Here is a 27,841-nt window from a genome sequence, read left to right on the forward strand (position 1 = left end):
AGCAACTACTCAACCTAGCATACTAGTATCCATCTCAAAACTGAATCCTGAGTTCATGCAACTAAGGGTTTCAGACTACTCCTACATTTAAGTGCACATTACAAGCCTACAAACATTTAAGTGTAGTAAAGTAGCATATGTAAATTTGTTATGCATTGTTGGAGACTTGCTCTCAAATGCTATGAATTAAGAACAAGGCAACACAGAAAAAAGGTTAAAGGTTAATGTCCTTCGTCCCTCGAAGCATTATTTCCCTCAGGATATAACGATCTTCGAACGAAGGTCATGAAGGACATACCTTCATGATCACGGTTCACATTAATAAAAGGAGAAGCATATGAAACATGAGAGAATAACATGAGTAATCACATAACATTATTTACATGCCCTTATTATATAATCATGAATGAATAAGAACAATATTGAATTACATTTGTACCTTCGGCTTGGCAGAAGGTGTAAGTACAAGCGTGACGCACGAGCGAGTACAAATCAGTGTGAACAGTACGGGGGTACTGTTCATCTATTTATAGGCACGGGACACATCCTGGTCAAAATTACATTTATACCCTTTACAACCAATTACAATCATGACACAAATTATCATGGGCCGATCTGTCTTTTCATCTTTAAGTCGGTGCAACCCTTCGTCTCGAGGCGTGTCGTTATGCCGAACCTTCCTGGAAGGTAGCTCCGGCGTTATTTTTGTGCTGATCTTCTGAAGGTGTTTCTTCTTACAGGACCTTCGGCGATGAAGCAGACCCCCAACAGTAGCCCCTTCGCGGTGCTAGATCGTTTTTTGTAACGAGCTTGATCCGTGAAAAAATCTCCAAGGCTTCGAAATGTCGAAGGTCCGAAAACACCTTCCCTGAGCTCGTTGCCGAGAAACGATTAAAATACTCCGAGCGCGATGTGGCCCACCATTCGGTGGATACGCGCCTTGCACCTCCCATGTGCCGAGTGGTCCACCGTTCAGTGGGTGCGGGTAACTATTCATCGGGTGCAGGCAGCTTGACGATTCACCTTAACACCTGCAGCACTATATAAACAGACGGGTAGGTGTGAATTTACCACAGCATTCATTGCCATTGCGCTGTTGTGCTGCTGAAAAATTTAACCATAGCCGAAGCTTTCTCATCACATTCTCGAGCAAAGTCTTGGGGGCCTTCAGCTTCCGAAGGTCCTCAAAAACATAATTTAACAATGTTTCTAGAGTATAATACATGAGCAGGTAATTTTGGACTTGGACCCTTCGGACTTGAGTCAAAATCACAGTATGAAGAAGCACAAGGGAAACGAAGGATGGAACAGAGTCGAAGCTGTGTGCAAGGAAGCTTCGACATGATGATAGGAAAAAGGAAACCGACTTAAAAGGGAAAAGGCTATCTACACTTCGATGAATTACTATAGAATTATTAGCAAATGCAAAGGGCCTGGATGTAATTTTACATGGGCTGCGACCCGTGCCTATAAATAGATGAACAGTGCCCGTACTGTTCACGCGGATTGGACATCTTTGCCTTTGCGTCACACTTGTACTTTCATTTTCTTTCAAGTCGAAGGTACTTTTGTAACTTGTTAACATTCCTATTTTTCCTTAATAGTAAGATAAAAATGAGTTGATGGTAATAAGTGAATGTTGACATTATATTTTACACCTCATGTGCTTTCTTTTCTTCATTCATATGTTACTTTAACGAAGGTACGTCCTTCTTAACCTTCGTCCAAAAAACATTATTTCCCAAAAGGGATATAATGTTTTGAAGGGCGAAGGACTTTAACGTTTAACATTCTCTGTGTTGCCTTGTTCTTAACTCATAGCATTTGAGAACAAGTCCCCAACATTGGCGCCCACCTCCGGTGAACCCTTTTCGACCACCTTCGGCAAGCATCGACCTTCGTCATGCCGCCAAAGAAAGCTTCAGCAATAGGGGTTGCCGCTCTGCAGCCGCTGGACCCGAACTAGGAGAGCCTTTCTCTTCAGGAGGCCCGAAGCCAGAAGAGGAAGGTCACCAGTCCAACGCCTCAGGAGGACGACTTGGACCAAGAAATCAGGAATATGGAGATGCTGCATCAGCAAGTGCAAAGGAAGAAGGAAAAGATGGCCCGGCTAGCTGACCTACAAAGGCAGATAGACGAAGCCTCTGAAGAAGTTCGTCATCTTACACAAGATGAGCAGAACCGAAGGCCCCAGTACAGAGAGCTTCACCAAGAGGGCTTCGTCAACGAGGATGACTAGTATGAGGATTTCCATCATGGAAATTTTGCTTTTGATGATACTTCTCCTCTGTCAGCAGAACTGTAGGCTACACCTTGGCCCCCGTCTTACAAACCACCCTAGCTCCCAATGTATGACGGACACTCAGATCCGAAGCAATTTCTGATGAGCTACGAAGCAACCATATCTTCATATGGTGGCAATACTGTAGTCATGGCAAAATCCTTTGTCATGGCAGTCAAAAATGTTGCACAAACCTGGTACTCTTCTCTTCGGCCAGGAACAATTACATCATGGCAAAAGCTGAAGGACATGCTCATCACCAGCTTCCAAGGGTTTCAGACGAAGCCGGTCACTGCTCAAGCTTTGTTCCAGTGCACTTAGGATCACGAGGAATACCTTCAGGCGTATGTCCGAAGGTTCTTACGACTGAGGGCACAGGCGCCAACGGTGCCCAATGAAATTGTTATTGAGGCCATGATTAAGGGGCTTCGTTCAGGACCTACAGCCCAATACTTCGCCAGGAAACCCCTCAGACCCTGGAGAAACTGCTTCAGAAGATGGATGAATATATCCGAGCAGATAATGACTTTCGACAAAGAAGGGAGGAAGCTTACAGGTTCTCCGAAATGACCAGGGGCTTCGGAGGGAGAATCCACCCTAGGCACGTCAGATCTATCCACTCTACTCAGAATGACGACAGGGGAAGTCAGCTACAGAGGCCGCAGTATTCCTCCCAGGCTTCGGGGCAGCAACAGAGCTATCCCCGGCCCCCAGCTCCAAGGGGCAGAGGCGCCATGGGCTTCAGAGGAAGGTTTGGGGATCAGCCCAGAAAAATTTATTGCCTATTCTGCGGTGAGCACAAGGGTCATACTACCAGGATGTGCCATGTCACCATCCAGAAACAGAAAGAGATAGCAGAAGCTGCAGCCCAACAGAGCCAGCCGAAGCAGGTTATGCATACTACTTCATACCACTCACCGTACATTCCAGAGTATGTGGGTAACCATCCTGCAGTTTCTGTTGCTTCGACAAGCCAACCTCAGGCATCTTGGCAACAGCCTCCACCTCCACCACCAATGCAACCCGCTTATCCCCAAGGCCAGCAGCCAGAAGGGAGCCAGCACACTCACCAGCAGCGAGACTTCAGGGAACAGTCCGAAGCTCGCACAGTCAACAGTAATGTACCAGAATCGAAGCACATCTACTAGGAGATATCCTATCTCTGAAACAGTTTTTACATTCGTTATCATTTACCTTTTTTAAATAAAGAGCAATCACTGAAAACCTAGTTCTTTTATTGCTTTCAATTTCTTGTAACAGCTTCGTCATTATCATAATGTAATATACCTTCCCATAAACTGACGAAGGTACAAAAGTTTTGACGAAGCAACAAAAAGTCGTTTTAAGGAACGCAGTGTAAGTTTTTGTCGGAGCAACAAAAGTCGTTCTTAAGGGAACGCAGCGTAAGTTTTCTGCTCAAAAGTCGTTCCAAAGGCAATGCAGAGCTTACAGTGAAAAATAAACGTTGATACCGCCGAAATAAAAGGCGAAGAAGCTCCCAAGGGAGGCTTACAGCGAAAAATAAACGCCGATACCGCCGAAATAAAAGGCGAAGAAGCTCCCAAGGGAGGCTTACAGCGAAAAGTCAACGCTGATACACCGAGAAATAAACGGTGAAGCCAAAAAATAAACGGCAAAGAGAATGTGTTCTACTGTGGGAATGTGTGTGCATCTTCGGCACAAGTATCATTTTGCATGCCATAGCATCATCACATCATTCACATAACATGACATCATACATCATATCGCATCAAAGGCACAAGAAGGGAATACAATGTTAACCTTCGGAAATTGTTTCAAAGAAATTGTGCCAAGGCACAAAATAAGGTGTCGGATAATCTATTGCTTACGAAGCATGATATTTTCGGATAAATTGTGCCAAGTACAGTCTCGTCAACTTTAGTATCGGAGGAAATTTATTGCTCACAAAGCATGATATTTTCACGAATATGGATATTCTTCACGAAGCATGAAAAGAAGGGAAGGTGTTTTTTTCGCCAAAGGCTCAAAAACGGTATGTATGTAAAGTTTCATGCATCGTAAAGAACTGAATTACATACAGCTTATATATTACTTTCAAAACTATAGAATATTACACACTTTGTTCAGCAAATATTACATCAGTATTCCGAATGTTTTTACAACAATAGCTATTCTTCTTTTAAAACTACTTCCACAGCTTCGTTCAATAGTTGAGTTACAACTTTGTCCATAATAGCTTCGGCCATCTTAATAATTTCATCTTCATTCTTAGCTTCGGGTTCAGCTTGTGACTCGAAGGGCTCCGGGGGAGGAGATAATTCGGCTGAGATATAAAACATGAATAAGTTCAAAGTCACAAGAATAAAACATAAAGTCAAAAGCAATTAGACAATACCTATCCGCCTTTCAAGTTCTGCATTTTTTTCAACTGCCTTTGCTGCTTCTCTAGCATCGTGGGTATCTTTTTCACTTTTCTTTATAATTTCGTGAGCCATCTCTCGGCCACCATTTTCCCAGATGTCGGTAAAAAACTTTCCGCCAATCAAGCTTGCCTCGGCCGAAGGGTCTTTTGTATCTTCAATGGAAAACGCAGCTTCGGCTTGGGCCAGAATCCTCACATGCTCGCATCCTGCCTTTTCTAAGATGGCCGCAATCCCCCTGGCACCTGAGAAGGCGCAAACATCTCCGCGGCCACTCAGAACTTCCTCAAGGGCTTCGGCTTCGCCCTTGATCCATTCGATTGGACCTTTGGGATCGTCTACTACGAAGTTGTCCTCATTTGAGTATGCGCCAATATTGGCGAAGCTGGTTTTTATTTTTTGTACACATGCCATAGATTTTTCATAGCATCTTTCTTTTAAAGAACGAAGCTCCACAACTGTTTTTTCCCAGTGATTTTTCCAGTATTCACTGGCGTCTCGGTCAGCTTCGGCAACTGCACATTTTAATTTTTCTTCTGCCAGCTGTTTCCGAAGATCTTCAATTTCGCTCTTCTGGGTCTCAGATTGGGCTTTCGAAGTAGCCTCGTCTTCTTTTATCTTGTTTATCAGTGAGTTTAATATTTTGTCTTTTTCAAGACCTTCATTCCTTAGCTCAATTACTTCGGAACGAAGGTTATTCAAGGCCATGGTATATCCCTCGTCTTCAGCGCTTTTTTGCGCCCTGAGGGCGTTGCTAAGAATAAGGCTCTGCAAAAGAAGTGTGGTATTAAGTATAAGCAAACGAAAAAAAATCTTGTTTTTAAGCACAAAAAATCTTATTCTCTCACCTTTAAGCTGTTGTACGCTAAGCTGTCGGCCAATTCATCTTTTGATAGCACCGAAAGCCCGTCTTCTAGCGTCGGGAATCCGAAGCTTCTTCCCATCTCCCGGCAGACAGAGATCTCCTTGTTGTCCGGGAGACAATATAAGAAGTCTTCTTCTCCGCTGCCATTGAAAATCAATGCCCCCTTTTGATATTTCAATTTTTGGGCGTAAAACTGAGCTTCTTGCTTTTCTTTTTCAGTCAAATTTTTCCCCGAAGCATGTCGTAAAATATAATTGAGAGCTTCGAAAAATGCTACAGGAGTGGCAGTGCCAGTTTCTTCAGCCAAAATTTGTTCTGCCGCTTCTGTTTCTTTTCCTCTGGTTTCTAAGGATTTCCCCTTGGCGGGCTCCGAAGGCCCAGCTTCAGTCTCAGCCTGGTGCTTTGTAGCTTCGGCTTTAGAGGCTGTCGTCTCAATTTGCGCTTTTGGAGCTTCGGCAATTTTCTTCGGAGTAGAGCTTGAAGACTTTATCATCTCTAACACATCTAGTACATTGACCATCCTTTTCCTCTTCGGAGTTGCCGTGAGGTCTTTTTGCGCCTTCAGCACTGTCATTCCTGCCGGAGGGCTTGTAACTTCCACTATCTTTGTTTTCGCGGTCTCTATTTCTTTAATATTATCGGCCTCCGGCAATATAGCCAGCTCTTCATTCTTCTGAGTAAGAGAAGGTTCTTTGGCTTCAGTAGCAATAGAGGTCTCACCACCAAATTCGGGCACTGAGGCCGGTTCGATGAAGCGTGGTCGGTGAGTAAGGACCTTCACCCTTTTCCTCTTTGGCGCAGCCTCACTTAGAGCAACCGAAGTATCACCTTTTCCAGAAGTTGCACTTTTTCTCTATTGCCCTTTCAGCGGGTAGCGGTAATCAGGGTACATAAACCCAATAGCAGCGAAAACTCTATTCAGCCTCTTCTTTTTCCGCCCTCCGAAGGTCGCATATATTGTGTTCTCTTCTGTCTTTGAATATGGTCCAAGCAGTTCGTCGCTTGTAACTTCGATGCATTTCATCCAATCATCATCTGGCTCAATAAACTTACCCTCGTATCTGAAGGTGTATTTCAACATAACCAGTCCACCTTCGTCAGGCTTGCTGATAGTTTCCTTTGGCATTTCCCATTGCTCTACAAGCGGCCACACTCTGAAGGCTATGTGCTCCTAGACTAAATCCCTCGTTCCGATGAAAGAGCAGACTATGCCGAAGGCCTTTTGGCATTCTTCGGCTGCATCATCAATTTCCACCTTCAGTTTCCTAAGGCCGAAGCGCTGCCAGATAGGGCACATGATAATATCTTTAATGTCTTCTCGTGCCTTTAAATCGTTTTTCACGTAAAACCATTCCTTCATCCAGTCCCCAGGCCATCTTTTCCGGAAGGTTGGCACGGGACAGCTCGAGCCAGAGCGAGCGACGAAGCTATAACAGCCAAAATTGTTATGATATTGCTCTTTGCCCCAGGGTTTCGTCTCATATAACAATTCATGCATATTGCAAAAAGCTTTTTGCATTTGGCTCCAAGCCTTGGCTCCTCACGGCCCAGACGAAGATTCCCATTCTTATGATTGCTTCGGGCGTAATTTGATGAAGGTAGACTTGATAGATCTTTAAAACCTCAACCACAAATTTGCTTAATGGAAACCGAAGCCCAACTTTAAAAAAGCTTCTGAAGATCATAACTTCATTCTCTTTGGGAGTAGGCACAGTCCTCTCTCCGTCATCAGCCCTTACAATAGACATGTCCCGAAAATATCTTCCCCTCATATTGTCGAGATGACTCTGTTTAATAGTTGATTTTCCGAAAACTGCATGACTTGGTCGCCAGGGTCGATCTTCAGAGTCTTCTCCGCCACTTTCCACATCATAACTGTCACTATCACCGGTGTCTTCAGATAAACCTTCTAAAATCTCCATAGTAATCTTTTCTGTATTTGTCTTTGCTATTGATTCAATAAAGCCAAGATTCTTCTCCTCAGAAAGGCTCAGCTTTGTTTCAGCAACAACTTTTTTGTCTTGAGACATCTTCGGAAATGTTGAAAACGTGCTCTTAAGGCCGAAGCTAAAAAAATCTAAAAAGCCATGCAAACGTTGGTGTGCAAAGAACTAAAAATTGGGAAGGCAAGAGCATATGGCAAGAAAGCGTGCTAAAATGTGCTCGTGGTGCGCTCTTATTTATACGCCCAATACGTTGCAAGTTGGAGGGCCCGACTTGTCATTGACTATTGCTATTCTAGCAAAGGGAAGGTGTTTTTTCGGACCTTCGGCTTAAGGCCTTCGTCCATATCGCAATCTGAATTTATCATTCTAACAAATTAATATTGCGAGGGGCTACTATTGGGGCCTTCGGCTTCCGAAGGTCCTCAAAAACATGATTTAACAATGTTTCTGGAGTATAATACATGAGCAGGTACTTTCGGACTTGGACCCTTCGAACTTGAGTCAAAATCATAGTATGAAGAAGCACAAGGGAAACGAAGGATGGAACAGAGCCGAAGCTGTGTGCAAGGGAGCTTCGGCATGATGATAGGAAAAAGGAAACCGACTTAAAAGGGAAAAGGCTATCTAGACCTCGATGAATTACTATAGAATTATTAGCAAATGCAAAGGGCCTGGATGTAATTTTACATGGGCTGCGACCCGTGCCTATAAATAGATGAACAGTGCCCCAGTACTGTTCACGCGGATTGGACATCTTTGCCTTTGCGTCACACTTGTACTTTCATTTTCTTTCAAGCCGAAGGTACTTTTGTAACTTGTTAACATTCCTATTTTTCCTTAATAGTAAGATAAAAATGAGTTGATGGTAATAAGTGGATGTTGACATTATATTTTACACCTCATGTGCTTTCTTTTCTTCGTTCATATGTTACTTTAACGAAGGTACGTCTTTCTTAACCTTCATCCAAAAAACATTATTTCCCAAAAGGGATATAATGTTTTGAAGGACGAAGGACTTTAACGTTTAACATTCTCTGGGTTGCCTTGTTCTTAACTCATAGCATTTGAGAACAAGTCCCCAACACAAAGCATCATTTTGATTTAGCTTCGGCATAAGAAGGAGCTTCGTTAAAACTGTAAAAATCATCACCTTCATAAGAACTACAAGAAATTCAACAACAGATGGCCAGAGTGCATTCAACTGCGGGAGTGACCCGTGACGGAGAGGAGGCCGAGGCCACCGAGACTGCCCCGATCTTCGAAGTGATGAGACAATCAGGATTGGTTGTGACGGAGGGAGGTACTGACGAAGGTGCACCTACTGCCGAAGCTGAACAGGGTGACATCGAAGAAGAAGATGTTGATGAAGAAGAGGAAGATTACAACACTCTCATCGCAGCAAAACCCAGCCACTTGGACTTTGGAAAATCTACTGTGTTTGAGGCTGATGTACCCATGATGATGAAGTTGGGCTACATCGGAGAAACTGAAAAGAAACTTATTCGTTTTGCCGGAGAAGAAACCACTCCAGAGCCCAAAAATGATGAAGTAGTGGTTTTTAAGAGTTTTTTCAGAGCGGGGTTGTGGTTTCCCTTGAACGAGATGATTGGGGAAGTTTTGGATAATTATGAGATCTATCTTCATCAACTGACCCCTAACGCTATCGTTAGGTTTAGCGTCTTCATCTAGGCTCTTCGATGCCAAGGAATGGACCCGAATGCTGAAGCTTTCTGCCGAGTGCATGAGCTGCATTACCAGACTAAGGCCAGAGAAGACGGGCTGCATGAAAACTTTGGCTGTTACAACTTTGCATATCGCAAGGATATTAAGGCCCCGGTGCTTAGCTATCGCACCATGTGGCCGACCGGCTGGAAAAGTGAATGGTTCTATATCAAAGCCGATGAGAAGAAGATGGAGAAGTTAAAGACGATGGTCCTGAGCCCACTGAGTTTAAGCTTCGGACTGACTAGGCCCTTGTGCCGCATGTCTTCGGGGTCACCATGCCAACAAGCTGTAGCAGAATTCAGGGTAGTGGCTGAACAGATCAGCACTAGAGATCTGGTGCAAGAGTAACTAGCCTACAAGGTGTTCCCGACGCTGAGTGAATGGAATATGTTGAAGCTAAAGGGGACAAAGGAAAAGAATGAACTTGTGCGACTGCCTTATCGCTTCAAATTTGAGAAACAATTCAAAGGGCCATGCCAAGAATGATTAGAAATGATAGAAACTATGTGCAACGAAATTTTGGGCAATTACACTAAAAAAGAAGATCAGCTGAATATTGCAGCCTTCGACACCCGACCAAAACAAAGGTTGAATCGGGTGATGGATGCCTTGAACTTTGAATACCCTGACTATGAGCGATTGAACAAAGGTGCCGAAGGGCAAAAGAGAAAGAGGATTGTTATTGTTCTGAGCAGACAAGCTGCTAGGATGGTGAAAGAAGATGAAGAAACTCTGAAAAAAAGAAAATCCAGTCCTGAGCCGAAGGTGGCTGCTTCGAAGAAGAGAAAAGCTGTAGCTCCGAAGCCAAAAACAGCTGAGATAGAGAAAGAAACTCCCTCAACGCTGTCACACCCGGTTTTGGAAGGCAAACCGCATGTGTACCATGTACGTGCCAGTATCAGAAACTCACGTACACAGCGATTACATAATTGGACATCATCACACAATGCTCGAAATAAATAGTGGAAAGGTACTTTATTACATCAAGATGTCCAAGACATCCACAGAGTCTATTACATAACCATTGTTCAACAGAATTATCAAAGTGCGGAAATACGAAACGTAGATGATAAGCCTACACAGGCAGCTGACTGGGGGTTTGCCACTAAGAAAGGATTAGAACTCGTCATATTCCTGGAATCCTCGAAGTCATCCATGTTGATAGCATCACCTCCTAAGCACTGAGAACAGTGGGGACAACCTGGGGTGGGGTGGTGTGTAAAGCATGGGTGAGTACGCATCAACGTACTCAGCAAATGTCCTGTTTGGCTAAAGTGGACTAGCTGTATATGGAGTTGAGATCAAGCAGTTTCTTTTAGTTGGTCAAGTATTTATTATTATTAGTAGAGCCAAGTTTTAGTAATAAACCCGGTTATTACCCAGAAGTACCTCCTCAAAAGAGGAAATACCAGAGATCAGATTTTATGACATCATTATTAATCATCCACATAATAGTATCCAAGGTTCTTCTAATCAAAGAGGATCCAAGGCTGCTCTTAACCGTGAGCTCGGCTGATATACCAGTTTTTAACACTCTGCAAAGGTTGTACACTTTACCCCCAAGTCGTGATCCCTTTCCAGCCTGGGTTGAACAGACCCGATCTTCACTACCAAGGTGAATGGCCAAGGATACACTACGTAGCCTTTACAAAGACTCCCCTGGTGCATAGCTACTCATTAGGTTTCGCCAATCGTACAAATGCAGTACACCTCCCCAAGGTGGGTGACTAAAAAACCCAAATCGAAAGAACCTCTGCACCCCAACCTTGGCAGAGTGAGCACTACACCCCGGCCCCCATTGACGGCCATCCGGCAAAGACAACGACACCCCAGGTTCATCTAATTAATCAGCTAAGGGAGTCCCATTCCACCCTCATGGTTGTACTGTTATCCTGGGTGGTCACTCCATGAACAGGTCCTTACGGAGAGGTACTTAGGAAAAAGGCCTGAGCCCCCTAAGGTATCACAAGATCATCCACAATATCAGGATAACAGTATCGTATCATAAATGTTCACATCATGTTCATTGATTAAGTTAAGGCAATAGCAACATGCTAACCATGATAACCCAAAAGGTAAACAAGGATAAGTGAATAGAGACTAGTCAATCCTTAGGTTTCATAAAGTAATGCGAAACAGTGAATCATAAAGTATGTAAGACATAATGGGTCAGAGGACACTTGCCTTCACCAGGTTGTTGCTCAGGGAGGTCTCCAACAACAAACTCAGGAATCTCGGACTGCTCGTTGTCTAAATAAAGCGAGCATGCATTTAATACATTTGGAAAGTACAAATGAACATCACACCAAACATGTACAAACATTGGAACACATCTTAAAAAGACTTAATACTACATAAAGGATACTGGATTCAATGTATAACATAAACTATAACCTACATTAACTTTGTTTGAAAATAGATTACTATTTCTCCTAAGTGTTATTTACAAGTACAAAATCATAGATCAATTTATTTTATGGTGACCTAAAATTTAGAACAGAGATGAACTTATGTAATACATATTATTAACCTCACAAGTTTAAGCAAGTTTAAATCTCTAAGTTTCTCCTTTATTTATTTATTAAATAAATAAAACATACACCTACAATAGTTCATATTCAATCCTAAAAATTTAGAGTGTGCAGACAGTGAGTGAAACCATTTTATATAAATAGAGAATAGTTCTATGAACATTTTGCAATTTGAATCAATAAATTTGGAGTTCATTCACAAAAGTTATGAAATAACCAAGTTTGGGAATTCAAAATATGAAATTAGGGCTAATTCTGTGATTAAATAAAAGTCCACGGGTCTAAATAAAACAAACCAGAGACCTATGCGCTAAAACAGAGGACAGCGGGTTGATTTCCTAAAACCAGGAGGTTTCTTAGGCAAAACAGCCACGCGAAGGGGTATCGAGTGAATCTAACCATTGGATCAGAAACCGACGGCCGAGATTAGATCTGCGGCCGAGGGCACGCGCGCGCAGGCGGGCGAGCGCTGACAAGTGGGACAGGGAGTGTCAGCGACAGAGGGGGAGAGCGTGCTGACGAGCGGGCCCAACGCTAGAGGGGAAACGGATGGCTACTGGGGTCCGAGGGGGTCCGAGTCGTTCGATCAAGATCGGACGGGGAGGGGTCCGAGGGGGTCTGAGGGGATCCGAGGGGGTTTGAGCCGTTCGATCAAGATTGGATGGGGAAAATCAGACCGGGAAGGATGAGCGGCTGCGTGTGGCGCTGACAGGTGGGTCAAGGCGCCAGGCACGCGTGCGCGAAGCGGTATCCTGCGGTCTGGGCTGTTCGATCTGAATCGGACGGAGGGGATCAGACCGGGGAAACAGACGGCAACGGGGGGCGCCGCTCCTCTCTGCGGCGGTGAGGTCACCGGAGTTGAGGCAGGCATGAGCTTGGGTGGCTCTGAGGTCGTCGGAGTTGGGCAGAGAGGAAGAGGGTGCCACGACAAACTCGATGGCGGGGAAAGGACCATGAATCCACGGGCAGAGAAGGGAGAACGACGATGAGAAGGTCTCGGGCGGTTGGAGAAACTCCGGTGAGCGATTCCGGCCACCGGGTGGGGACTTAAGGCGCGCTAAGGCCTTGGCTAACTTCAGCAGAGGTAGGGGAGACACAGGGAACTACTCTGATGAACTAGACCGGGTTGAATCGGCCGGCCACTGCGCGAGCATGGCGGACCACCGTGGCCGAGCACCGGCGAAGGCGAAATCGGACGAACACAAGGCGCAATAAGGGAAATTGGGAACGAGGACGGGTGTCTCACCTCGAGGCAGAGCTCGGGTGAAGCGTCCCGATCCTTTGGGACTCAATTGTGATACAATTACTAGTCCCAGGAGGCTAGTAAACACATTCCTTTCTTCAAATAGTATAGAGTTTAAATAAGAATTATTACAATACGGGGGTACAAGCTCGAGAGAGCCAGAAGATAAAGCGCAGTAGAAAAATATACTAGCCCAAGCCACAGGCAGAACTGGGTGCAGACACAGCCCTCTCAATCAAGCATAGCAGAAAAGAAGTCTTCGGCTGCTGAAAAACAAAAATAAATATGGGTGAATACACTAGGTATTCTGCAAGCCCACCCCGCTCCCGTAAAGAGAAAGAGACCTATATTATACATGCTTTATTTGGTGGAGTTGAAGTCACTCTTCATTTTCTTAGAGAAAGGCAGTTGCTGTAAGGTTTTTCCCAAAGACTTAAAAGTAACAAAATACTCAACCACCACTGAGCTTCCTGCTCTCGTGGCCTTGTTTTCTTTTTCAGTATGCACTTACACACACATTTCCCTATTCACGGAGGTTATATAAAATCTCTAATTGTCATACCACACTAGACTCGTGTCACACCCGGATTTTAGGGTCCAAAACCCGGGCGCGAACATAATCACCAGGTGTGCTGGGACCAAGTCTCACACATATGATGAATCATGGCACATGATCGAATGTCACATCTTTACTACATAACAGGAGTTCTGTACAAAAATAATTAAATAATTACATTATAAGGAGACAACGGTCCAGCAACCCAAAGTTGACTGGGAGACGACGGCCTAGATCTCTCACGAACACATCACAGCATCCTCCAAGCGCCTCATCCTGTGGTACCTGCTCTTGACCTGCGGGGGGGTGTGAGACAGCAAGAGTGAGCTCACATACGTTCATCGCTCAACAAGTTGTGGGGAATAATGTGAATGAACTCGCCAAAGGTGGGAGTTCATGTGAAGTGTAAGGCTTACCAAAGAGGATGGTTGGAGCTGAGCATTGCTTTTAAAGTTGGTCAAAATTTTATTAGCAATTACTAAGTATAAGTAAATACCAGCCCAATTAAGTAGTAGAACAAAAGTAACAATCTCACCTGCGATGCAATGCATATGACAAATTGAGTTTAAGTTCCATAATTTAATCATGTGAGGGTCCGAGCTGCTCATGACCGTGAGCACGGCTAGTATACCAGTTTTACACTCTGCAGAGGTGGCGCATCTTTACCCACAAGTCATGTTACCCATCTGCCAAGGGATCGCGACTTCCCATACACCTCTACCGAGGAGGCGAGGCAGGGTAACACTACGAGGCCTTTACAAAGTTCCACTAGCTTCAGAAAACCCGCTACAGTTTATAGGAAGCTCCAATGCAGGAATCCCTTGCAGGACCGCCATCGCAGCAAAATCCTCCCGAGGGCCTCCCTACACTGACCACTCCCCTACTGCCCTTGCCCCTTTCGGGTAAGGTAGTCCTCCACTAGCTTTCCTAATTAATCAGCCAAGGGCGTCCCATTAAACCCTTGTGGTAGCACTGTTTTCCCGGGTGGTCTCTCCATGTTCCAATTAACATAATGATCTTATCATGAACAGTGATAATAAACAGATAATAAAAGTGTGATCATGAATAATGTATCTTCATACCCAAAACCACATAAAGCACTAGCAAGTACTACCCAAAAAGTTCAGTGGTAAACAAGGTATAAAGATAATCAAACTAGGGTAACCTATTGGGTCCCATCAAAATTAACCTATGCAGATCATTATGATTAATTAGAACATGGCTGGGTAAAAAGAAGTGATCAAGGGCACAACTTGCCTGGGATTTGAGATTCCAAGTACCAGGATGATCTTCAGATGACTCGTGACCTCACGCTAGTCGTAGCAATACAAACAAACATTGTATAGGCAAAATTAACATTACACCAAACATAAGTACAAATTGTGTAATAATAATCTACGCGTAGCTACGAGACTAACGCAACTTGAACGGATCAAATCGGAGTTAAAACGGAGGAGTTATGAATTTCCTAAGGTTTTATGTATTTGATATAAAATTAATTAGGAAATGAATTTTGTGGTGACATTCATGTCAAAACAGAGGTACTAATTGATAAACAATAATATTACACAATTATAGAAATTGGAATGAATAAATTTGGACTAAGTATGCATTTTCTATGAATTAAATAAGTTTGTGCAATTATTTCTATATTGGAAAATCAATTTATAAATATTTTCTCTGATTTACCAACACTCTGGGTTGTGCGCGAAATAAACAGAAACTCAGGGGCTAAATCATATTGTTTCCTAAGACACATGCTTACCCCGCGGGGGATGGCGGATTTATTTCAAATAAGTGCAGGGGCTCTTATGTAAAAGACTCGGGCAAAGGGGTAAGACTCGACCAGGACCATCGGATCGCGAGTGAACGCCCCAGATTAGATCGTGTGTGTTATGATCTGCGGCCATCGCACACCACCATAGGATCTCGGATCCACGGTTCTGATCAACCCAGCCAAATCGCTATGCGGTGCTTCATCACATCCGTTCAATAGCTGATCTACGGTCTGATCCATTGAAGCCATTGCCGACGCAAAGATACAATCACAGCCACATATCCGGCAACAGACGACCGATGCCCCTATCTAATCTTGTGCGCCCACCGCGGATCCAACGACCCGCGGCCATTTACGACCCCACGACGCCGAAGTGTGGTGGCGCAACCCGTTCCTCCGGCGGGGCCTCGCCGGTGAGCAGCGAGCCAGGCGCCCAAGAACCCAAGTCAGCAAAACGATATACGAATTAGGGAGAGAGGCCCGATGCGATCACGATGGGGTATCACACACCGCAAATTGTGCTGTGCCGAGCCCCAGCCACGAAACAGCACGGCCTGCGGCGGCGCCAGGCCTCACGGCGAGCACTTCCCATACGTAGGGTCAAATCCGAAGCGTGGTTGGATGTACGTGATCATGAAATAAGGATGAGCTCATGCAAGGGCATCATACCGGTGATGTAGTCATGACAAGGGTCGGCGACGATGTTTGGCGGCTCCGGGGTGTTTCTTTGGCTCCGGTGAGAAATTCGTCCAGATCCGGCCGCCAATGGCCCCCGGGAAAGCAACGAGCATCCCACGGAAGCACTGTGAAGCTCCCGGTCTCGGTCCCATGGTTTTACAATGGCGGTGTGGACCCTAATTTAAGCGCTGCCGCGTCGTGACCATCTCTCTGCCCGACGACATCACGCCCACCGACGACACTGCAAGCTTTGAAGCCCGGCGTAGATTAACGAACCGAGGCCAACCATCACGCGTTCGTTGAAGGTCCGCACAGGGGTGCTCTTCATCTCTCTCCACCATGGCGCCCGGATTCTTGGATTGGTATCGCCAGCGCCGGATGCAGCTGCGAATTGTGGTTGAGCGGTGGGCTTTCAGGTCTGCCGCCGAGCTCGGCTGGATGGAGGAGGGTGAGGCCCCAGGTTTTATCCTCCCCCCATCGCCAGAGATCTCGGCCGATTTAGTTGCAACAGCTCGATCCGAGCCCCACGGACCCGAGCGCTTGAGGTTCTATTCCGATCCCCATGGTGAGCGAAGGACGGGCTGACATCGTGGTCCAACTGGCAGAGAAGCGAAGCAGGGCACGAGGGAATTCCAGCGGAGGGGGAAAGAGAGAAGCACCAGGGATCCCGAGAAGCCAGCACGAAGACCCGCAATTCCTGCTCAGCCGTTGCGGACGCGATCCACCAGGGAAGAAGACCGTGCACATCGGATCAGCAGGGGATTTCCACCCGATTTTCCGCGCTTCTGTTAGAACAGAATGAAGGTTGGGGATGACCTGACCACTGGGCTCCACAGGTCGGCACTACTCTCTCCAACTGGGCTGGTCCGGCGCCTGGGATAGATGGGCCAGGTAGGTTTTGGCCCATTCCGGGTCTAGTTTCTTTTCTTTTTATTATTTTTTTGTTTCATTTTCATTTTCAATTCTAAAATTTGAATTCAAATTTCGCAAAAGAATGTACTTAATTTAAATATTCAGTTTGGACATATCAGTGGGATGAATTTATTTAGTTATGGATTTATTTTGTGCTCCATAGTATTTCTTCTTTCTCTTCTATATATTATTTCTACTTTCCTAAATTATTTCTTTGGGTTAAATTCAAAATTTCTCAAATAACTATTATCTTTACTCAATGCACAAACTAAACTCCAATATGATGCATGGAGCATTTTTATTAGTTATTTATTTATTTTTCACTCAATTAGGATGTTCCATGTTATAATGAGTAGATGGCATTACATTTAAGGAGATCAACTCTACTTTCTTTGAATACATTTTTGGGTATTACAAATCCTACCCCCCTTAAAAAGAATCTCGTCCTCGAGATTTAGTAAGAAAAGGGTTACAATAGGTTTGGTCTAGAATTTTAGTTTCTCATTTAGTTTTGGGAATCAAAGTTTTGTTCAAGTTTTTACATAACGGTTAGTAGACGATTTGGAACACATGGATATTGTATGTCTAGCCATCTATTAGGTCAGATGAGATACGGTTATGGCAAGTATAGGTCGTGGCAAGGATGAGTATAATAAGGAAAGACTTCATCTTGGGTGGTGAATCTTGAATTATCTCGAGATCTGATTTGACTCGTATTCTTCCATGTCGAGGTTGATCTCCTTCTCCTTCCTTGACGATGTTGGTCTTCTTTGGCCTTCCTCCTGGAGTTGCCATCCGAGTTGAGGGCATATGGCTATAGCTAGGATAGCTAGGGTACATGAGGTAGTTAGATTTAAACAGAGTTTTACTTTGCTTTTAGGATATTTGGATTAGGCAACCTATGATGTAGGTTAGGTTGTTGTTTACGGACGAGTTAGTCCAAGGCATTAATTTAGGGTAAGATATGTTTATAGAATCAGGGCCTAATTTATGTCTAACTTACTTAAGTAACTCAATTTGGATTAGCTCATGTTAGATTAGGTGGGATCTAGATCAGATTGGTATAACTAGATAAGATCTATTTATTTTAGGCTAGATCATGGTTGTTACTCTAAGATGAGGTAAGCAAAGTGGTTATGACAAGTCGGAAGGATAAGATAGAATCCTTTTAAGGTAAGATGAATCTTTTAAGATAAGAGAGAATCTTTTAAGATAAGATAGATCTATTAATCTAGATATATTTTAATGAGGAATAATCTAATTTGTCGAGTTATCATATTGTTTTTTTACGCCTATATGTATATGCAGATGCAATTGTGGATATTACTCCACAATTCATCACACTAAATCAAAGAACCAAATCAGACATGTATCATAAGAACAAACATTCAATCATATAGATCCTATAAAAATAGTTTTGTCTTTTTTTTTCCTATGAGTAGGTCTCCTATTCCTAAAGTTCACTTTAGGTACAGGATTTCAAAGTGTGAAATCCACATTTGTCTTTAGAAGGAAAAGGTAAGAATAATCAGAGTAAAGCGGAAATAGATGAGAAAAGATTAAGAAAAGTTTAGAAAAGAATCAGAGTAGCAAAGGTAAGAAAGGGTTGTCCAGTTCTATCTAGGTTTCGTCCTACAGTCAACATTCCTCTGATACCACTTCTGTCACACCCGGATTTTAGGGTCCAAAACCTGGGCGCGAACATAATCACCAGGTGTGCTGGGACCAAGTCTCACACATATGATGAATCATGGCACAGGATCGAATGTCACATCTTTACTACATAACAGGAGTTCTGTACAAAAATAATTAAATAATTACATTATAAGGAGACAACGGTCCAGCAACCCAAAGTTGACTGGGAGACGACGGGCTAGATCTCTCACGAACACATCACAGCATCCTCCAAGCGCCTCATCCTGTGGTACCTGCTCTTGACCTGCGGGGGGGTGTGAGACAGCAAGAGTGAGCTCACATACGTTCATCGCTCAACAAGTTGTGGGGAATAATGTGAATGAACTCGCCAAAGGTGGGAGTTCATGTGAAGTGTAAGGCTTACCAAAGAGGATGGTTGGAGCTGAGCATTGCTTTTAAAGTTGGTCAAAATTTTATTAGCAATTACTAAGTATAAGTAAATACCAGCCCAATTAAGTAGTAGAACAAAAGTAACAATCTCACCTGCGATGCAATGCATATGACAAATTGAGTTTAAGTTCCATAATTTAATCATGTGAGGGTCCGAGCTGCTCATGACCGTGAGCACGACTAGTATACCAGTTTTACACTCGGCAGAGGTGGCGCATCTTTACCCACAAGTCATGTTACCCATCTGCCAAGGGATCGCGACTTCCCATACACCTCTACCGAGGAGGCGAGGCAGGGTAACACTACGAGGCCTTTACAAAGTTCCACTAGCTTCAGAAAACCCGCTACAGTTTATAGGAAGCTCCAATGCAGGAATCCCTTGCAGGACCGCCATCGCAGCAAAATCCTCATGAGGGCCTCCCTACACTGACCACTCCCCTACTGCCCTTGCCCCTTTCGGGTAATGTAGTCCTCCACTAGCTTTCCTAATTAATCAGCCAAGGGCGTCCCATTAAACCCTTGTGGTAGCACTGTTTTCCCGGGTGGTCTCTCCATGTTCCAATTAACATAATGATCTTATCATGAACAGTGATAATAAACAGATAATAAAAGTGTGATCATGAATAATGTATCTTCATACCCAAAACCACATAAAGCACTAGCAAGTACTACCCAAAAAGTTCAGTGGTAAACAAGGTATAAAGATAATCAAACTAGGGTAACCTATTGGGTCCCATCAAAATTAACCTATGCAGATCATTATGATTAATTAGAACATGGCTGGGTAAAAAGAAGTGATCAAGGGCACAACTTGCCTGGGATTTGAGATTCCAAGTACCAGGATGATCTTCAGATGACTCGTGACCTCACGCTAGTCGTAGCAATACAAACAAACATTGTATAGGCAAAATTAACATTACACCAAACATAAGTACAAATTGTGTAATAATAATCTACGCGTAGCTACGAGACTAACGCAACTTGAACGGATCAAATCGGAGTTAAAACGGAGGAGTTATGAATTTCCTAAGGTTTTATGTATTTGATATAAAATTAATTAGGAAATGAATTTTGTGGTGACATTCATGTCAAAACAGAGGTACTAATTGATAAACAATAATATTACACAATTATAGAAATTGGAATGAATAAATTTGGACTAAGTATGCATTTTCTATGAATTAAATAAGTTTGTGCAATTATTTCTATATTGGAAAATCAATTTATAAATATTTTCTCTGATTTACCAACACTCTGGGTTGTGCGCGAAATAAACAGAAACTCAGGGGCTAAATCATATTGTTTCCTAAGACACATGCTTACCCCGCGGGGGATGGCGGATTTATTTCAAATAAGTGCAGGGGCTCTTATGTAAAAGACTCGGGCAAAGGGGTAAGACTCGACCAGGACCATCGGATCGCGAGTGAACGCCCCAGATTAGATCGTGTGTGTTATGATCTGCGGCCATCGCACACCACCATAGGATCTCGGATCCACGGTTCTGATCAACCCAGCCAAATCGCTATGCGGTGCTTCATCACATCCGTTCAATAGCTGATCTACGGTCTGATCCATTGAAGCCATTGCCGACGCAAAGATACAATCACAGCCACATATCCGGCAACAGACGACCGATGCCCCTATCTAATCTTGTGCGCCAATCGCGGATCCAACGACCCGCGGCCATTTACGACCCCACGACGCCGAAGTGTGGTGGCGCAACCCGTTCCTCCGGCGGGGCCTCGCCGGTGAGCAGCGAGCCAGGCGCCCAAGAACCCAAGTCAGCAAAACGATATACGAATTAGGGAGAGAGGCCCGATGCGATCACGATGGGGTATCACACACCGCAAATTGTGCTGTGCCGAGCCCCAGCCACGAAACAGCACGGCCTGCGGCGGCGCCAGGCCTCACGGCGAGCACTTCCCATACGTAGGGTCAAATCCGAAGCGTGGTTGGATGTACGTGATCATGAAATAAGGATGAGCTCATGCAAGGGCATCATACCGGTGATGTAGTCATGACAAGGGTCGGCGACGATGTTTGGCGGCTCCGGGGTGTTTCTTTGGCTCCGGTGAGAAATTCGTCCAGATCCGGCCGCCAATGGCCCCCGGGAAAGCAACGAGCATCCCACGGAAGCACTGTGAAGCTCCCGGTCTCGGTCCCATGGTTTTACAATGGCGGTGTGGACCCTAATTTAAGCGCTGCCGCGTCGTGACCATCTCTCTGCCCGACGACATCACGCCCACCGACGACACTGCAAGCTTTGAAGCCCGGCGTAGATTAACGAACCGAGGCCAACCATCACGCGTTCGTTGAAGGTCCGCACAGGGGTGCTCTTCATCTCTCTCCACCATGGCGCCCGGATTCTTGGATTGGTATCGCCAGCGCCGGATGCAGCTGCGAATTGTGGTTGAGCGGTGGGCTTTCAGGTCTGCCGCCGAGCTCGGCTGGATGGAGGAGGGTGAGGCCCCAGGTTTTATCCTCCCCCCATCGCCAGAGATCTCGGCCGATTTAGTTGCAACAGCTCGATCCGAGCCCCACGGACCCGAGCGCTTGAGGTTCTATTCCGATCCCCACGGTGAGCGAAGGACGGGCTGACATCGTGGTCCAACTGGCAGAGAAGCGAAGCAGGGCACGAGGGAATTCCAGTGGAGGGGGAAAGAGAGAAGCACCAGGGATCCCGAGAAGCCAGCACGAAGACCCGCAATTCCTGCTCAGCCGTTGCGGACGCGATCCACCAGGGAAGAAGACCGTGCACATCGGATCAGCAGGGGATTTCCACCCGATTTTCCGCGCTTCTGTTAGAACAGAATGAAGGTTGGGGATGACCTGACCACTGGGCTCCACAGGTCGGCACTACTCTCTCCAACTGGGCTGGTCCGGCGCCTGGGATAGATGGGCCAGGTAGGTTTTGGCCCATTCCGGGTCTAGTTTCTTTTCTTTTTATTATTTTTTTGTTTCATTTTCATTTTCAATTCTAAAATTTGAATTCAAATTTCGCAAAAGAATGTACTTAATTTAAATATTCAGTTTGGACATATCAGTGGGATGAATTTATTTAGTTATGGATTTATTTTGTGCTCCATAGTATTTCTTCTTTCTCTTCTATATATTATTTCTACTTTCCTAAATTATTTCTTTGGGTTAAATTCAAAATTTCTCAAATAACTATTATCTTTACTCAATGCACAAACAAAACTCCAATATGATGCATGGAGCATTTTTATTAGTTATTTATTTATTTTTCACTCAATTAGGATGTTCCATGTTATAATGAGTAGATGGCATAACATTTAACGAGATCAACTCTACTTTCTTTGAATACATTTTTGGGTATTACAACTCGTCCATACCAGTGGACACAGACTATTCGAATAGGTTTTAACTCTGCGTAGAGGGGTACACTTTACCCACTAGTCCAGTTTCTGCGATCTCACCGTCGCGAGACCCGAATGTCGGATCTCTTTCTTCCCCCGTACGTCCTAACCTTAACGGTTATCCGGAAGGAGCCAGGCCACCGCCATGTCCAAACCGGACAAAACATTCCCCCTCCTTATCCTCCCGGTGCTCCCCATCCTTCATAACCCTGGGGTTGGACCGCACGAGTTCAGATTGAGTGACTGCCCACACAGTCTCGAGTGGTTGTACTATTAAAGAGTACAGGTAGTGAAGATGACAAACCGGTCCTTATATGAGGGGACAATCCTTCTGCTCACGCCTAAACCAGCTGAGCCAACACCTTAGGCCCTCCCCTAAACCAGGGAGTCCCTAATCATCCCACTCTCAAGGTGATGAGGGTGAATACCCTTCATCGCACATTCCTTTTTAAAAGAAACCTTATTTAAAGTAACATATTGTCCTCTTTCCCAACCCACTTTTCTTATCCAAAAGACATATGTTAATGCGGGCTATCTCTCTACTCACAATGCAAATATCCCACCCTGAAATCCCGGCCTAGGTAGTGGTAGAAAGAATAGGAAATTTATGCATCAAGGGAAGGATGGACTTGCCTTCGTCAAAGCTTTCCTGGCACAAAAGATCTACTTCCGGGAGATCGGGCTCCGGCCCTTCTTCCGGGGCTACGGGTTCCGGATCAACGGTCCCCACTTCTTCTAGTAAAACAGTCAATAAAACAATACATCAACAGTGGTTTACTAATTGTAGTGTGTCATTTTCTAACATTATTATTACATGTGACTTTAGAAATCATTTTGATAATTTTTTGTGCATAAAATATTGAGAAATACTAATTAGAGGAGAAAAGGCTGAAAAAGGAAAAAAGAAAAGGAATTTCAGCACTGGTGGGCCGGGGGGATTTCTGGCCCAGCCAGGCGCAGCGCGCGCGCGGGCGCGAGGGCGCCGGTCCAGCTGCGGCCCAAGGCGGGTGACGACGCGGGCGCGCGAGGGGATGACGCCGTCACCGCGGGGCCCACGCGCCAACGAGAGCGGAAGGGGGGAACGACGATATGGTTGACGGCGGGGCGAACCGGCCGTCCGTGGGGAGAACCCGGCCGTCAGTGGGCTCGGCGGCGATTCGCCGCCGGTTTTTGGACAACGGGTAGGTGCCTTAGCACGGGGAGGGGCTGGCGAACCTAGAGGTGGGCTCAATTTGGCTAGAGGGGGCCGGGAGGGGGCTGTCCGCGGGGAGGTGGCGGAGCTCCACGGTGGGAGGCGCCGTCGGTGAGCTTCGGGCGAGGGACTGGGGTGGGGGAGTGGTGTCCTGAGTTCGCGGCGGTGTGGCGAAGCTGATAGGCCTAAGTAATTGCTCGTTGGTCCAATAGAGGGGAAGGGAGATGAGGGGGAAAGCTTACCGGAGAGGGAGACGACGGCGGCGCTTCCGCGAATTGAGCTCGGGTGAGGGATGAGAGAGGTGGCTGAGGCTGGTGCAGGGGAGGAGGTGCTTGGGGCGACCTTTTTATAGGCGTCCGAGGGAAGGGGAGCGGCGGAGCTCGGCGGGCGCCGGTGAGGTGCACAGCGCCGGCATTAATGCCACACAGCGGCGACGATGAGACCTCACGGCGGGGTGGTACGGGGCAAGGACACGGTCAAGCGGCGAGGACGGGGTGGTGCAAACTTGCTGTGCGGCGAGGGGATGGGCGAGGGGACGGGGGCGATGGAGGGGACGGCGGTCGGAGGTGACCGCGACGAGCCATACGTGTGGAGGACGACGAAGCGGCTGACCGGTGGGGCTGGTCTGCCAGCGGGAGTGAGCGCGCGAGAGAGAGAGCGGCTGGCAGGTGGGGTCAGTTTGTCAGCGAGAGAGAGAGGGAGCACGGAGCGGCTGCGCGCACGCGGGAGCAGGCCGGCAATGGGCCGAAAGGGGGGGGGACGCGGGAGCGAGGGAGGAAAGGCGGCCACGGCATGGGCTGGATTCAGCCCAGCTAGGGGGGGTTTCTCTTTTTCTTTTTATTTTCTAATTCCTATATCTTTTTTTATATCCTTTTCTTTTGAACAATTAATTTAATAGATAATCTAGGTGCTGGAAAATAAAATTTAAGTGAGGTGTTCATATTCAAACAAAGCGTATGCATATGTTGGGAAGAATCTAAGGGAGTTTTGGGATAGATAATAAGAAGGGGGGTTAGATTAGGGTTTCAAACCTGGGTTAGAAATTGGGATGTTACATCGGGCAGCCTTGGAGCGGTCTCCGGCGAGCTGGATGGCCGGAGTCGCGGGCGCGGGTCTCCGGCGGCGGCTGGCGGCGTGGGCAGAGCGCGAGAGAGGATGAAGCTGCGCGAAATGAGGTGAGGGGTGTGTGCAGGGAACTGGTGGGGCTCTAAGAAGGGAGCTGGGCGCGTGGGCGGGCGTCGTGGCTGAGAAATCCGGCGACGTGAGCGAGTGCGCACGCGCCGGTCCACGGCGGGCGCGGGGAAGGTGGATCTGACAAGGCAGGCCCACGGCGCAGAGAGAGAAAAGGGGACGCGCGGGGGCAACGGCTCGGCACTGGTGAACCGGGCCCACGAGATAGAGAAAGAGAGAGAGAGAGCGAACGGGCGAAGGAAACTGGCGCCGACAGGTCGACCCCACTAGGCAGCGAGCGAGAGAGGGAGGGCGCGCGAGAGGAAAACGACCGCCGCCTGTCAGGTGGCGCGGGCGCGCGGCCTGGCTGGGCTTAGTGGGCCGGCTGGGCTGCTTTCTCCTTTTCTTTTTCTCTGGATTTTCTAATTCCTTTTCTTTTTCTTTTTCTATAGAGTTTTCAAATCCAAATTCAAACTAGGTTTCAAATTCAAATAGATTCAAACTTGTGCAACACTTCAAAGAATATCTTAAGCTCAGCATGATGCATCATGTCATGACTCATAAGATTTTGACAAAAATAAATAGTTAATCTCCACTAGTTTAAGCTATTTCTAACCAAAAGGAAAAAGAGAGAAAGAACCTAGAGAGAGGGAAAGCCTAGAGTGAGAAAAGGAAGAGTAACACATGATTTTGGGTGATAATTAGAAAGAAATTTTATACCCCAAAAATCAGGGTGTTACAGGCCTATCCCCCTTAAAAGAATCTCGCCCTCGAGATTCAGGGCTGGCTATAAAAGAGCTTAGGGTACTTGGCTTTCAAATCATCTTCTCTTTTCCAGGTTGCTTCTTCTTATGAGTGGTGACCCCATTTGACTTTGCACATCCTGATGGTATTTCTCCGGGTGACCCGATCTGCTGTCTCCAGAATTTGAGTTGGCTTCTCAATATAAGTCAGATCCTCTTGAACTTCAAGATCCTCTGCTGGCAACTGCTCCTCTGGCACTCTCAAGCATTTCTTCAATTGAGACACATGGAACACATCGTGCACAGCTGACAGATTCTCTTGTAAGTTGAGTTGATATGCCACTTCTCCATGTCTTGCTTGAATCTGATACGGCCTAATATAGCAAGGTGCTAGCTTGCCTTTGACTCCAAACCTTTTGGTTCCTCTGATGGGTGACACCTTCAAGTAGACGTAGTCTCCCACTTCAAAACTGAGTTCTCTTCTTCGGGTGTCAGCATAGCTTCGCTGTCTGGACTGTACTGCCTTTAAATTCTCTCGGACCATTCTGATGTTGTCTTCGGCTTCAAGCAAAATATCTGGACCGAACACCTGTCTTTCACCAGGTTGGTCCCAATGTAATGGAGTTCTGCAATTCCTCCCATAGAGCGCTTCAAATGGTGACATCTTTAGACTGGCTTGGTAGCTGTTGTGGTAAGAGAATTCTGCATATGGTAATCTCTTGTCCCAACCTATCTTATCTTGCAAAGCACAAGCCCTCAACATATCCTCTAGAATCTGATTTGTTCTCTCTATTTGACCATATGTCTACGGGTGATAAGCTGAGCTGAACTTTAAGTGTGTGCCCAAAGCTTCATGCAACTGCTGCAAAAAATGAGAGGTGAATTGGGTACCTCTATCTGATACTATCTTCTTCAGAACGCCATGCAAGCACACAATCCGAGCCATGTATAGTTCAACTAACACCGCACTGTTGTAGGTGGTCTTGACCGGTATGAAATGGGCCGCCTTTGTCAAACGGTCCACTACTACCCAGATGGAGTCATAACCAGTACGAGTGCGGGGCAAACCGACTATGAAATCCATCCCAATATCATCCCATTTCCACTGAGGAATCTGCAACGGTTGCAACAAACCTATAGGTCTCTGATGTTCTGCTTTAATCCTCTGACAACTGTCACATACAGCCACATACTCTGCTATCTCTCTTTTCATACCGTACCACCAGAATCTTTTCTTCAGGTCTTGGTACATCTTTTCACTACCAGGGTGTATAGAGTATGCTGTCTCATGAGCTTCCTCGAGAATTAGTTCCTGGATCGATTTGATATCGGGAACACACAATCTGTCCTTGAACCATACCACTCCTTCTGCATCTTCATGGAAATCCTTGCCTTTCCCATCTATGATCAGCTGTCGGATCTCGTTGATCTTCTCATCCTCCTTCTGACCTTTCCTGATGTCTTGTTCTAGAGTGGGTTCCAACTCAATTGCCATTCCTTGGGTGTTGTTTAGAAATCTGAGGTTCAATCTATCGAACTCCTTCGCTAGCTCATACGACATCGGGTGAGTGGCCAACATATTAACTTGACTTTTTCTACTAAGAGCATCTGCAACCACATTTGCTTTGCCTGGGTATTAATGAATCTCCAGCTCATAATCTTTGATCAACTCTAGTCATCTTCGCTGCCTCATGTTTAACTCTAACTGAGTGAATATGTATTTGAGGCTCTTATGGTCCGTGTAGATATCACACTTCTGCCCATAAAGATAATGTCTCCAGGTCTTCAATGCATGAACCACGGTTGCTAATTCCAGATCATGAGTAGGATAATTCTTCTCATGAGTCTTCAATTGTCGGGACTAGTATGCCACTACTCTCCCTTCCTGCATCAACACACATCCCAGTCCGGTATACGAAGCATCACAATACACTGAGAACGGCTTGTGAACATCTGACAGAATTAGGATTGGTGTCGTTGTCAACTTCTCCTTCAATGTCTCAAAGGACTTCTGGCATGCTGGGGTCCACTTGAATTCAACCTTCTTTGCCAACAAAGTTGTCATTGGCCTGGCAATCTTGGAGAAACCTTCAATGAAGCGTCGATAATAACCGGCCATTCTGATGAAACTCTTGATTCCTCGGACATCTTTTGGTGCTTTCCCGTCCAAGATAACTATTACCTTCTTCGGATCTACAACCAATCCTTCTCGGTTTATAATATGACCCAAGAATAGTACTTCACTGATCCAGAACTCGCACTTGCTAAGCTTGGCATACAGCTGACAATCCCGTAGCCTCTATAGTACTTTCCTCAAATGCTCCTCATGCTCTTGCTCATTCTGGGAATATATAGGAA

Source organism: Zea mays, chromosome 8 (assembly GCF_902167145.1).
Source record: "Zea mays cultivar B73 chromosome 8, Zm-B73-REFERENCE-NAM-5.0, whole genome shotgun sequence".
Lineage (NCBI taxonomy): Eukaryota > Viridiplantae > Streptophyta > Magnoliopsida > Poales > Poaceae > Zea > Zea mays.